Genomic DNA, 14,926 nt, shown 5'->3' with positions numbered 1-14,926 from the left:
ATAGTGAGAAATATAACTCACAATAAACAAATTATTAGGTCCTCAATAATTTTTAAAAGTTTAAAGGGATCCTGAGACAGAAACATTTGAACACCACTGATCTAAACAGAGGTGACTTTCTGTAGCACTAACGTGCACTACAGTAGGGGGAAATCGGATGACTGACAGGCATATAATATTTGAGGCAAAATGATTAAACTGAATTTTACTTTTCATTATCTGTTTTTCAGATTTTTTTCCAAGTCTAAAAAAAGAAATAGCAGGAAAAGAGAAGCCAAAATATTGATCCTCAGGGACACTATTCAAACTATTTCAATATTCTAGAAAACGAAAAGGAGACATAAGTTCTCAGGATTCTCTTTTTCCTTTTCATTGTGACTGACCAGCCCTTTGAGGTCAGCCATTATATGCTCATTTAGGAAGTAGAGTAACCCATACAAACATAAAATAGGGAGAATATAATGATTTTCAGTTTTGAATTTCATACTATGGATTTCAAATCTGAAGAGAATAAATCTACATATTGAAAAGAAGAAGGTCAAGTTCTGAGGACATGTATCACAGCCACCCAGGCTGTCTCACAGCTAACTGAACACCTTCCATTCCTTTCATCATTCCTTACAAGCCATGTAACTTCCTATTTTTTTCTGAATAAGTTTGAGTTGCCACATACTCCCTTGAAGTATAAGATGAAAAAAGAAATCAAGACTCAAGCACAAGCAACCACTATAAAACGGGGCTCTCCTCTTCTTTGCTCTTAATATTGTGCTGCCTTGAACATTGTTCAAGGCATAATCTTGGCTGGCCTTGTCAGAAAGTTGACCAATATCGAACTTACATTTAACAAATCTTTGTGACATATGCTACTGTTTATCCACATCTCATCCATTCGTTCTTAGTTGTTTCGTAGAATCCAAGTGCAGAACCTGATATTTGTCCTTAGAAACCTTTCACACTATTATATTTGATTCATCGATCTAGCTGTACCACACAGCACTGTGGCATCTATTTATGGAAGCAGGGCAGCAGAGTTGAAAAAGAAGTACCTGACTTTGGAGTCAGACAGAACTGGATTTAAGTCCTGGATCTGCTAGTTGACTATCCAATTTTTCTAAAGCCAGACTAACCTCCTGCTTCACTTTTCCATTATTAACCTAAACATTTCTTTGATCTCCCGATGTTAGCGACCCTCTTCTGGGCTTCTTGTTTTTCTTAATTAGAGAATGCAAATCCCCTGGCCCCTTTGTCTTTATTGCTATATTCAGGTTAACATTCTTACTGTAGAATAATGAATTGATGTTCGTTGTGTTGATGTCGTGGAAGAAATAAATGTAAACGAAATTCTTAAGCTCTTAAGAGGAAAAACAAGTAACTTTGAATTTGTGTTACCCTGAACCTTATTTTAAATGTTCAAATTGTTTCAGTATGAGCCAGAATCCCATAATTCAGGAATCCATCACCAGAAAAGTCTACTAGTCACTAAACTCGGCACTTAGTAGACAATATCAACTTGAATAGAAGCACGTCAAATTTTAATACATGAACTTGAGCTGGAACCAGTAGTAAAAGCCTTGCCAAAATGATGTCTAACAACATAAGATGGTTGCATGACTAAGCAACTGGAACATTAAGTTGAACTAAGTATTGTTTCAATCCAGTAAGAAGGACAACATTGAGAATTTGTAGACTGCAAATATTTAAATATGGGCTCTGTATAATATTAAGATATATACAATATATGAAATGTAATGACCCAATAACTTAAAATCGCTAATAAATTACAACACCTTCTACAATAGGAAACTGGAGAAGTTATCTGAACTTTTTGGCAATTTCAATAATGAAGAGATTTATAAACAATTTTATTTAGCACTGTAATTATCTACTGAAATTCTTTGACCTTCTTCATTATATCAATAATGTAACAGATCTTTAACATTTTGGTTGTCACATCTTGTCAAAAAGAAGAAATATTCTGTTAAAAATTCTGTTAGCTGGGCATGGTGGTGTGTGCTCTAGTCCCAGCCACTCGGGAAGCTAAGGTAGGAGGACCACTCCAGCCCAGGAGTTTGAGGTTGTAGTGAGCTATGATGACACCACTGCACTCTAGCCCAGGCAACAGAGCAAGATCCTCTCTAAAAAATAATAATAATAATAATAATAATAATTCTGTTAACTGGCACCATATAGTTGATGCCAATCAATAAATCTAGTAGGCATTTCACATAAGTTGCCTCATAGTCACTAATTCAGAGTCTCTGTAATTAGCCTCAGTCTTAAGCATTAAAAGATTCACAATGTAAAGGAGACAGTGGGAGAGAAGGTGAAAAACTCCATTCTTAAAAGAAATTGACATCCTACACATGAAGTTCACACGCAGGAGAAGTGGGAGGTAACTGGGATATTAGAAAAAACACCCAATTCACTCTGAGATGTAGGCAGGTTCAAGGCTTATTTGAGCACAACTTAATTTTACATTATTCTTGTGTAATAATTGTAAAACAACATTCTGGATCTCATAAGATTGTTACAGATTTAAAGTGAAATAATCGATAGGAATGTGTTTTGCAAATTCCTAAGAATTATAAACATACAAAGTTATTTTTTTAAAACATTCTGGTTGATGTCTATAATATTTTAAATGGTTCTTAAAGAAGCAGAAATTGAAAAAAGAACATTTCAGGGCTAAGAACAACATGACATAAGGTAGAAGCACTAAAGTACAAGTTTTTATGATTTGACTGGAACATAGGTCCTGAAAAAGAATGAGAGTTGAGGTAGAGGATGCCAAAAGACTATAGATAACATGAAAAGTCTTGGATGCTTTATGTCATAGAGAATTCCAAAGTATCACCTCTGTCTAACGCATCATCTGGGACAGTGCTAACTTTAATACAGTTGTCCCCCTTATCCTGGGTTTCACTTTCTGTGGTTTCAGTTATCCACGGTTACGCATGCTCAACCGCGGTCCAAAAATAGGTGAGTACAAGAGAGAGACCACATTCACGTAACTTTTGTGACAGTACATTGTTACAATTGTTCTATTTTATTATTATTTATTGTTGTTAATCTCTTACTGTGCCTAATTTATACATTAAACTTTATCAAAGGTATGAATGTATAGGTAAAAATATAGTATATATAAGGTTTGTTACTATCTGCATTTTCGGGCATCCACTGGGGGTTTTGGAATGTATCCCTTATAAATAAGGGGGGACTACTGTTAATATGTTTTTAAGACTAAGTGTAATAGAGAAGGCTTTTCTCACTATTCCAAATAAAAAAATAATTTCTAAAAAATCACTATGCAACTTGGCCATGTAATAGATACCATAGAATACCAAAAAAACTATTCATAAATAAACTTCAAAAAGTGGTCACTAAAGCTTTAAAGTACTGTTTTTTCGGGGGGCAGGGGTTGTTTTGTTTTAGACATAGTCTCTCTCTGTTGCCCGGGCTAGAGTGCCGTGGCGTCAGCTTAGCTGGCAGCAACCTCAAACTCCTAGGCTCAAGCAATCCTCCTGCCTCAGCCTCCCGAGTAGCTGGGACTACAGGTGTGTGCCACTATAATTTTTTTCTATTTTTAATAGAGATGGGGTCTCACTCTTGCTCAGGCTGGTCTCGAACTCCTGACCTTGAGCGATCCTCCCGCCTCGGCCGCCCAGAGTGCTAGGATTACAGGTGTGAGCCACCATGCCCAGCCATCACATTATGTTTTGAATGTTTTAAAATTGTGCTCACACATTTTATGCTTAAGTTATAGTCTGAAGTGTCTCACATTGTGGTTTTTTATGTGGAATGATTTTCCTATTCCAAAATAACATCAGTACACATGAATCAAAGCAGCTAAGAATTTATTTCAAAACTTGCCAATTAAGATTTTTAATTTTCAATAATATAACAACAGAAGGAAAGAAAAAGTCCCCATATTATGGGTTCCTAAACATTCAGATTGGTCAAGAGTAACAAATCAACTCACTGACAACAAAAATAAGAGTTGGACTTACGTTATCTGCTTGTCCCCTGAATTACCCATAATAAGTTCGAAACTGGTGTCCTACCTTTACTTTCTTCATACTCTAACTCATCCTATAAAACACACCTAAATCAATCCCTCTAAAATGCACTTTTCTGATTTTCTTGATCATATGCTTTCATTACATTGCCTACTAAAGTAAGCACAACTGCCTCAGGCCTTCCATGCAAGGCCTTCCATTATGTATATATGTCTCACATATAAATCACTAAACATCTGTATTTGTTGAAATGTAAGCAGTTGGCAAAGTGTCTAGCACATAATGAGCATGTAAAATATAATAAATAAATAATGGCACAATTTGACACATACATTCCCATATAGAGATGCAAGACTCGCTGACTGCCAGAATTTATACAAAACGGCATCCAAATCATTCTAGATGAATAAGAATTTACCAACGCATCAGCAAACCTTGTCTGAGTGCCTTCTATGAGCCCAACCCTGTGATACCCTCACAGTATTCATAGGTCATCAAATCTAAACTGAGCCTAAATATTTCAAGTGTAATCAAGTTTACACTTTGCATTTTACTCTTTATGATTTTCTGAAAAGTTGTCATTGTCCAGGTTTTAATTAGCTTTTCTCTCATTGCTTTAACCCTCTAGATGAAAGAATCTTATTTTTCTTCACTATGGGTGTTTAAGAAATTTGAATCCCTAGATACTGCAGTGATTCACTGGCTAATTATATAGGCAGAAACAGGAATAGCTCACTTACCTTAAAGACCAGTCAACATATCTAAAGCAGTGGCAATAATAAAAACCGAGGAAGTTTAGGATTAGATGGTCGGATAAAAAGGAAACATCCCTATATATGTGCAAAGGAGAAATGCTTTGCTTATTCCTGCTTCTGTATGCTATGGCTCAGGTTTACTTCTGAAAAGCAAAATGCCTAGTGAGAGCCACTTCAAAATAGTCTGAGGCCCAGAAAAAGTCAGAGTTCATTTTAAACATCTTCCAAATGTGTGTGAGATGACAGGGTAATTTGAAGTTAAAAAATATTAGTGGAAAAAAAGACACAAAATAATTTGCTTTGGCAATAAAAACAAATTGAGTTGTGAAAACTATGCAATACAATTAATAAATCAGAAAGACCTTAAACTGTTTTAGCTTCAGTTAACTATTGATGGTAAAGATAGCTCATTGATGGATTAAATTATCCAAATGCCAACAAGCATGTTATATTAATACATTAAAAGATTTTGCCTAGCATTGAGTACTATAGTTATCCAAAGATTTTTCTTTGGAAATTCTGTCATTCCCAGAAAAAGTCTTTTAGTTAAACATGATTCAAGACAGTATTTACTGATGCAATTTGCAATCTCAAAGTTTTTAAAAATGTTTATGCTCTTTTCCAAGAAAATATGCTTTTTTAAATCAATGAGATAGCAAACAGCATTTAAACTTAAATATTCTAAGTGTTTTTTTTAATTCTTTAGCTTAAATAAAATAAAAATCATATATGAAAATCCAAGAACTTTTTTTAAAGAGAGAAGATAATATAATTCCAGTCTTCTGTTTTGGCATGAGATATGGCCATAACCAATAAAATTTCAAGATTCTGATGAAAAGTATGTGATATTTTACAAGTGTTTATATCTACATATCTTATAGGCAATAGTTCATAAAAAGTACAAAATTAATAAGCAGTAATTCTAACTTATTTTTAACCACTTGATAAATTCTCTCTTTCGCAACCCCACTCTAAATGTCTTTGCTACCCATATTCTCCAAATTCATCTTTCCAAAAAGGAAGGGTTGATCCTTATAGTGTGTGTTGCAGCAATGTTGCTGGAGGCTGCTTCAAGCTCTACCCAAGGTACTTGTTGGTGTAAACACTGTGAAATTAAATTAAAAACACTGATATATGGGGTTGCTATAACTAGACACATTCAGGAGTGATTTTGTCATAACTATTCAGATGCAGTGATGCCTTGTTTCCTCTTTAAAAATTGGCATCTAAAATCTTTTCCTTTTACAGAGGAAGATATACATGTGGGCTGAGAAACCAAAAATCACAGCTTTGTATACATTTCACTACATTCGAGCTGGAGAAAAGATCTAGTTTCTGCAAAGATTTTTAAATGTTGAAACATACATTTTTCTTACTGGTTTCAAATTATCTTCAAAGTTAACAAAACTCTCATCATGTCACAAATGGGAAAGAACTCTTACTCTGCAATCTCAAAGCCTTCCCTCCTGACCTATGTTTTTTCCTTCTGGTTTTATTACTTTATTACTCTCCCAGAACCATAGCATACACAGGACTTGACAATAAGAAATGGGAAAGGATAAATTACAGACCAGCGTTCAGACTTATAATCCCCACTATTAATTATCCTCTAATTTTGTGGAGTCCACCTGAAGAAAATGCTCCAGGCAAAAGTCGCTAAGATTTTTTTTTTCCAAGGCAAGAGATTATCAAAAACAAACAAAAAAAAATCTCAGGAGTAAATTTGCATAGAGCATTTTTGCATATATCAAAAAAATCAACACGCTGAGCTTTTCTCTCTTAATTAAAATGGCCCATATTTTATATGACATTGTACTAGACAGAGATGACAAAAATCTCTCACCTCTCTGATTCTCAAACTCTTGAATTTTATCTTTAAAGGAAATTAGACAGTTGAAGGAAACAAATTTTGCTGTTGATTTCTTAGAAAATTTGAATTAATTATATTAATTTCTATTTCCACTACAAAACACAAAGTCACAGTAAGAACTCTAAATCCTATCTGTGCTCAGCTGAGCATTCTGGGAAGAGACTGAACATTGATTAGTGCACGCATGTGTGCACACACACACACCATACAGGATCTTTACTTCTAGCTCACTTATTCTTTATTTTCTTGCCAAGGTTTGGACATTTTACTACCTCTATTGCTGTTAATTACCAATGCCATTAGCTGGCTTAAACTTAGTTACTCATAAGTACAGCTTAAAAATATTTCTAAAAACTAACATTATTCCAATTTATCTTTTTAGCCTCTTGGATTATTCTTCCTGAATAAAAGACATATGATTATTTTACTCCCATGATGCTAATTACAACCTTCAGTTACCTATTTTTTTGTGATACATTCAGTGAGTGTGATACACTCAGTGTGATACACTACTGTTAAAAGGTGTCAGAGAAGTCATTTAGATGAATCATCTGCCCCGTGAAAGAGATTTTCTCCTCTACAACATTTTGGGCAGTTGCTTCTCCCAGATCATAAGTAGTTTAAATTCCTTAGCCTTGCACAAGATCCTTCAACAACAGGTGCCAATGAACATTCTCAGCTTCATCTCTGAAAAATCCCCAGACATCAATTACAGCCTAGCCAGACTTCCCCCAGGTCCCCTAACAAGCACTCAGCTTCTTTGGCCTTATGATCCCTTTACCTGAATTGCTTTCTGCCTTCAACTAAACCTGGTAACATGACATATACTCTTTAAAGCTCAATTCAAATGCTATTTCTTTCAAGAAGTCTTGTCTAATTTTTCCCCAGCTCCCAAAAAGGAAATTCCCTTGTCTGCATCTGACACTTTCAGCCCATTAGCAATACAGACCTGCTCTTTAGCCTATGACACCTTTTATCCTACAGGTTTGTGTCTATTACTTCTTCTTTTGGACTTACAGTCTTCTGAGGGCAGGGATTCTACTGCAATTCCTACACATTGTAATGTCTTTTACAAAGAACAGGTTCGAAAGTCAATGACCATCTGAGGTTGAGGAAACAAACAGGGAGAGTAGGAAAGAAACAATGATTAATGTGCCCCCATAGAACTGAGGAAGGCTCTTTATATTTCTGGGAAAAAAAGCGAGGTGCCTCCCTTAATACTAATCAGTAAGAGAATATTTGATGATTAAAGGAGACTTATTTCATGCTTGCCTAGTAGAAATGGTTTCTAAACAGAAGGAAAGGCTCCATCTTAAATGCCCTGCATACCTCTACTTCATGCCATTTTCCTGAGATTAGACCAGCGCTCATCCTTCCAACCCGTTAGTAGTCCTGCACTTGTTAATGACCATTGGCAGGAGAAACAGAGATAATCAACTGCAATGATTAAGTGTCACCAAACTCTGCTAGAAAGCTGTGTATTGGGTTAAGCTTATTTCAGTAAGAAGAGTTTTATATTAATACATTTGACCTACCACTTGCTAAACTGGCTTTCTCCCTCTCTGCCTTTCTTGTCCACCCAGAGGCAGGTCTGAAATTTTAAGAATATGGAAACCTGGTTCCAAGATTAAGAAAATGCCTGACAGATCATTTATGATATGTCCTCATAAGAACTGAAAATTGGTTCCAAGAACTTACTCTCAAACCGTTTTTTGACTCCAGACCATTTCAGGCAGCATCAAATACTACATGGTGCCCCCCTCCACACACCCACCTAATCCTACTTTGCAGTGGAAATAGATCTTTGCGATGCCAAGGAAATGAAATGGAATTTCTTATGATGTACTTTTTAATGAAAAAGTAAACTTTATACGATGTTGTCTAAGATATTTTATAAATGTTTTTGGTCAATCCAGATTCACTGAAAGTATACAGCTGGTACCGTGTGCAAAAGATTATGCTTTGAAAAACACTGGATTGAAGAACGTTAATCCCACTAATCTACTAGTGGGAAGGTGGGTTAGATCAGCAATACCTCCAAATCTAGAACTATCAACTACAAAACAAAGCAAACCAACAAACTACTCTGCTGAGTGTGCAGTTCAGTAGGCGTAGAAGCAGCCAGCACTCCATAGAGCATCCTTTATCCTCGCCAAGACCTCCCTAGAGGCCTCCATCCTAAGTCACTATAGCAAAGAACTCTGGGAACCCCATGGACAAACACTAGCAATGAACACTTTGGCACATATGATCAAAACACTACATGGACACCCTTGTTTTGAACCAGTACTGACCTTTTTGCTGTATTAGGAGATTTCCTGTCAAAACAATTCTTTGGTGTCATATAAACAGTCACAATGTTCTGTTAGGAGTTTGTGCAATCATTTGAATCAGCATAAAGTTTAGACATGTGCAAAAGGGGAGTTAACAAAACAGCCCCAGACCAGACTCTTTCCCGCATACTGGTGACCTTCACGGAGACCCAGAGAAACTTTACAAACATGTCTCAGGATGCAACGAAATGAAGTTATTTTACATTTGGGTTGACTTGTTCCAGAGAAAATCTACGTCGCATGACCACAGGCCCTCTTTGCCGAAGAACACTCTAGGAGATCATAGACACTGACCCGAGCCCAACTACCCCCACCCTGTTTCTAACCCTTCCTGGCTCCCCTGCACTCCACCCAATTTCTCAGCCTACCCCCCTCTCTCCCTCTGGAGTATCCTAGTGCTCCAAGCCACATTCGTCTAGGTGTGGCTGAAACGCTTTTCCCCTTACTTGAATTAAGTCAGTGTTGAAATTATTCAAGGAACTTTACTAGGCATTTAAGGGCAAAACTACAAAAATATGGAAATAAGTACATAGTATTTTCAAGACAAATAAACAAATGACTGCCACCAGCTCTGCTTGGCTGATTCTCCTTATGAGGCCACAGATTCCTGGCCCTCATTTTCATTCCTGCCAGGTTTGGGTGTAACTTCGATCTATTACGTCCTCTAGCAGGGTTGCCACCACTGTCAAGTTTAGTGACATATCCTTGCCTCTCCAAACTCCCTTTCAGTGTATTCTTTACATCTGGGCATTCGCGATTATGAGGCTGAACTTAACAGCTGGGCTATCTTTCACAATTTCTCCCTCACTTGATCCGAGCTGCCTTTGCAGATGCCATCATTTGCATTTTGGAATATTTTCTGGCTAATGGTTCCTTGAATTCCTTCTCAAACCTATTGGATTTTTCTGAAGAAAAATAACTTACTCATTGCTGCAGATGAGCATTTCAGCCTAGTTACTCTGAAAACGTGCCTTCATTCATCCAGTAACTACTTATTAAGTGCCTACTATGTGCTGGGCACTCATCCAGGCTCTGGAGATATGGGAATGAATAAAACAGACAGAAATCTCTGCCCTTACAAGGCTTATGCTTAAGGAAAGTGACATTTGGTAAAAAATATAGAAGTCAGTTCTGACACACTAGAGGACAAGTACCACGGGAGGGAAAAATAGGCAGGAGATGGGCATTGGGAGTGCAGCATGCACCATTAAACAGGAAATGTCCAGACAGCCCTCACTGATCAGATTATATTTGAACAAGGACTTTCGGTTCAAAGAATCTAAAGAAGGACAAGTTATAATAAAATGTACCATTCTGACATGATTTGACACTGAACAATGCTATGGTCTTTCTTCTACTTTTTGATTGCTTGTTTGTTTATCCTGGAATTATTAGAGGTTTCATTATAGGATGTCCCCAGGTGAACACAATGTGGTTAAAAGAATGACAATGACTCGAGAATCCGTTCACCATAGATGTGAACAATTTTCTTTACAAGGTCCTAATTCTTTAGGAAGAAAAATGATGCTCTATCATTTCCCATTGTCTTACTGTCCTTCCTTTCTTTGAGACACTAAATACTAGGATGTTCCAGCTTCCAAGAGGATCTCCACCTGCCTTCTGTCCCATTGCCAATTCCTCACTGTGAGAAAGCACTTAAATCAGTTCCTAGTGAGTAGCAGCCAGACTGTTCGGGGTCAAATCCCGGCTCTCATCCTGGGCAATTCACTCAACCTAAATCTCAGTTTATTCATCTGCACAAAGGAGGTAATAATAGAATCTACCACACAGCGTTGCTATATGTAGTGCAAGAAATCATGCATATAAAGCATTTAAAACAGAATCTAGTGCAGTAAATAAATTATATATGACAGATTTTCTCTCCTCATCTGAGCTTAACACCAAACAGATATTACTTACAAACAAATCTAACGTGATAGTAATAGTAGCGGTAGTTGTAGCAGTAATTACAGCTAATCTTCATTTTGTATTTATTAGTGGCAGGAAATGATCTTAGTATTTTATATACAACATTTCATCACCTATAACTATATTTACAGAAAAATAACAGATGTCATGTTTTCCACTTTCAATTTTGATGAAATAATCCAGTAGTTTCAACCTATTCCTTATGAAGCATGTTTGTACTCCTTCCTGACTTATCTTTACTTGGTTTTAGTTATATGCCACATCATCTCATTAACTTCAATCATTTTATAATAGTCATTTGAATAAGACCACAGGTTTGTTTCCTTTGTCACATTTCTACAAAAACTTGCCAAGCAATCCTTACTCTCTCTCAGGGAGCCTCCCTGCGTCCTCTCCACTACTACACTAGTTTTGCCGAAATTATCTTTATCTTTTTGCTTGGAGAGATGCTGATGTCACCAGGAGCGCTTTTATAAACTCAACACCAAATGACATGCTAACGATGACTTATTAAAGGTTTTGATAACCACTGCATTTTTGCATGTTCCTCCACAATGAATCTGAATATTTTCACTTGTTTTCTGAACAGTAATATAGCTATAATATACCTACGGTTCTAGCATAATCAGGACGTTCAGAGATGTAATACATTGCTATAACATTAAATAAAATAAAAATTAAACACAAATATATAACATGCAATATAGTAGTATTAAATATTAAGTAATTAAACATTTAAATTTAACATTAAAATTAATATAACCAACCACATTGTGCTTATTTTCTCATTTAATCCTCAAGAGAATCCTATAATATAGTTATTAATATGTTTTAAAAATGAGAAAGATATAGGCTTACAGAAATTACACTGACTTATTTACAGTTATTAAAGGTAGAAAGGGGTGTGGTCAAATCTTGAACCCTGAGTTCTCTGACTCAAAAGTCAATGGAAAAGGCTTGTAATATATCTTGAATAGTCTGTAGGATAGAGTAGAGGGTGCTATTATATTTTCAATTAAAAATCATCATTGAGAGTATAATCAAATTGTCAACACTAAAAAAAAAACCCTTAGGACAAATAAAAATATCTTACATATTTTATTAATAACTTAAGATTTGCAATTTATCATTAAAATTTTTGAATTAATCACAAATATTCTTCATCCTGGTAGTTCCTATACACTTGCTATGTTTTGAAATAATAGTTGAAGAATAAAGTGTCAAGGTCAAAAAGCATAGGCTGAATCAACACATATAAACACTACACAATTTTTCAAGGATAACAAAGGTGTTTCATTAAATAGAGGTGATTTTTTTTCATAAATCAACAGTGTTTACTAGGAATAGACTCTACCTACTGACTAGGTAATTACATAACATAAACAAAAAATAATGGTAGTATACTTCCTTTTAATGATGTAGATTCAAACTTTTCTTCTGAAGGAAATTTTATAGAATCAGAAAATGAACAAACTACATTACATTTAGATCAGGTGCAGATATTGCAAGACATTTTTTTTTTTTTTTTTGAGACAGAGTCTCACTCTCTTGCCTGGGGCGAGTGCCGTGGCCTCAGCCTAGCTCACAGCAACCTCAAACTCCTGGGCTCAAGCAATCCTACTGTCTCAGCCTCCCCAGTAGCTGGGACTACAGGCATGCGCCACCATGCCCAGCTAATTTTTTCTGTATATATTTTTAGCTGTCCAATTAATTTCTTTCTATTTTTGGTAGAGACGGGGGTCTCGCTCTTGCTCAGGCTGGTCTCGAACTCCTGAGCTCAGAACGATCCGCCCGCCTCGGCCTCCCAGAGTGCTAGGATTATAGGCGTGAGCCACCGCGCCCAGCCAAGACATTGGTTTTTATTTTTGAGGATGTGTCTTCAGTTTGCTAAAAGTTGTGCGGAATTCCTCAGTGCCCTAACCTCTGTTAACTTTAATGCACGTGAAGATGACTTGAACGAGACTTTCGAATTTCATATAAAATTACCAATTACACTTGAATAGGTTCTAAAGCCCCCAAGTAACAGTTTTAATTTCTAAACACAGCACATTTACAAATGATATACTTAAACCTATTTGAGATTTTCCATCATTTTTAATGTCGATGTCTTACAGAGACTTTATTAGAGTATATTTACTGGTATTGGCAACAATCAACTGAATTTCAGATGGTCTCTCTTTTTGCTTTTCCAAAGGTAGATTTATATATACTTACTATATTTTTTTCTGCAATTTCCCTAAATGGAACTTTACGTCTACCCAGGTCATTCTTGTCACATTTAGAATGCCCTGAGACTAGTCAGAGAGAGAGAGACTTGAAGATGCTACACTGCTGCTTTGAATATGGAGGAGAGGCCGTAGGTCAAAGTTTGTGGGTGGTCTCCAGAGGCTAAAATGGGGAATTTTAGATGGAAGTTGCAGATGGAATTAAAGTTACTCATCAACTGACTTTAAGGTAGAGAAATCATCCCTGATTATCCAGGTGGGCCCAATGTAATCACAAGGGTCCTTTAAAGAGGAAGAGAGAGGAGAAACAGGAGAAGCAGAGGGTGGTGTGACCATGGAAGAAAGATCAGAGAGATGACTTTGCTGGCTCAGAAGCTGGAAGAAGGGGCCGCAAGCCAAGGAATTCGGACAAACCCTAAGAGCTGAAAAAGGCACGGAAACAAATTCTCTCCTAGAACTTCCAGAAGGAACATAGCACTTCAACATCTTGACTTCAGGACTTCTGACCTTCAGAAATGTAGGAAAATAAATTTGTATTGTTTAAGCCGCCAAAAAAAGAAAAATACCCTGAGACTGTGTAAAATGAGTATATTGCTACCCAGTTCCATCCAAGAAATTTCACCTCATTTCCTTTGATTTTAATCATCCTAAAGTGCCAAGAAAACTGCAAATTATCTGGAAGATAATTTTTTACAATGTGTTCATTCCAGTGATTCTTTTTTTTTTTTTTTTACTGGGAATGAAGTATAAAAGAGGATAAAGGTGAGAATTTGTGGCGCTCCAGAAGAGTGTAAGCATCTTTGAGATGGCTGAAGTAATGACCAGAGTGCCATGATGGAAGCTGTGTGCCGATTAGGAAATCAGGGAAAATTTAGGGCATCAAAGGTGTTCATCATGTGGTCAGCAGCTGGAAGTTAAAACTGTGTTTTCCAGGGAGATAACTTAAAGAAATCTATTAAGCAAGTTGTGAAAACCTGCTTTACGCCTACTACTGCCATAATGATTTGTTCTTTCTATAGTAAATATTCCATTTTTAAAGTTTCAATTCTTTATAGAGCTTCCAGAGATGACCAAGGCTGAAGGAGAAAGTAACAACTTTTCATTAGGACTGTCCTAGGAATATTCAGGGGCTTGGCGGTATTTTAGAGGTCTTTTTTACTATCCGTTGTATTTTGGAATGCTAAGTAGCAGGAGAGTAGAAAAGCAAATGATAATGATGTAAAAAAGACTCAAAAACACAAAACCAAAGAGGTTATCTTTGAATCTATTCATTCCAATAATGAGAGAGCAGGACCTTCAGAGCACATAAAAGTTTTTTCACAATTTGCAAAGTGAAGCACAGCCAGCTCTACCTCTGTGAAGTAGAAAAACACATTTCTCAAGAATAAAGAGCCAAGTTTTCTCCATCAGCCTTCTGAATTCTTATACTCAAAAAGAAAGCAAAAGATTTTAACCCAAAAGGTAACCAAATTCCCTACAGTGGATAGTGCCCAGGAACAAATTCATTTTATTGGATAGGTTTAACTTTGGCCACAGATAAAGAGCCACTGAGATGTCCAGCTTTCAAAGAATCCAGGGCCCTACACAAATACATTCACTTTGCCCCCTCATTGTTGTCCCCACTGGGTCTATGCAGAATATAGTATTGAGGGACAATTTAAAAACTACTACTTTGCTGGTAAAATAGCTAAAGAAGAACTAGTCATACCTATGTATTCTCTCTTGTACAATCTCCTCCGGCCACATTGAACTGTGGTCCTTTTCCTGAAGTATCATCTTCTCTGTCCTTTGTGAACAT

Source organism: Propithecus coquereli, unplaced genomic scaffold (assembly GCF_000956105.1).
Source record: "Propithecus coquereli isolate 6110/MARCELLA unplaced genomic scaffold, Pcoq_1.0 Scaffold103, whole genome shotgun sequence".
NCBI lineage: Eukaryota > Metazoa > Chordata > Mammalia > Primates > Indriidae > Propithecus > Propithecus coquereli.
The sequence above is the reverse complement of the archived record's forward strand: the minus strand, read 5'-3'. Positions refer to the sequence as shown.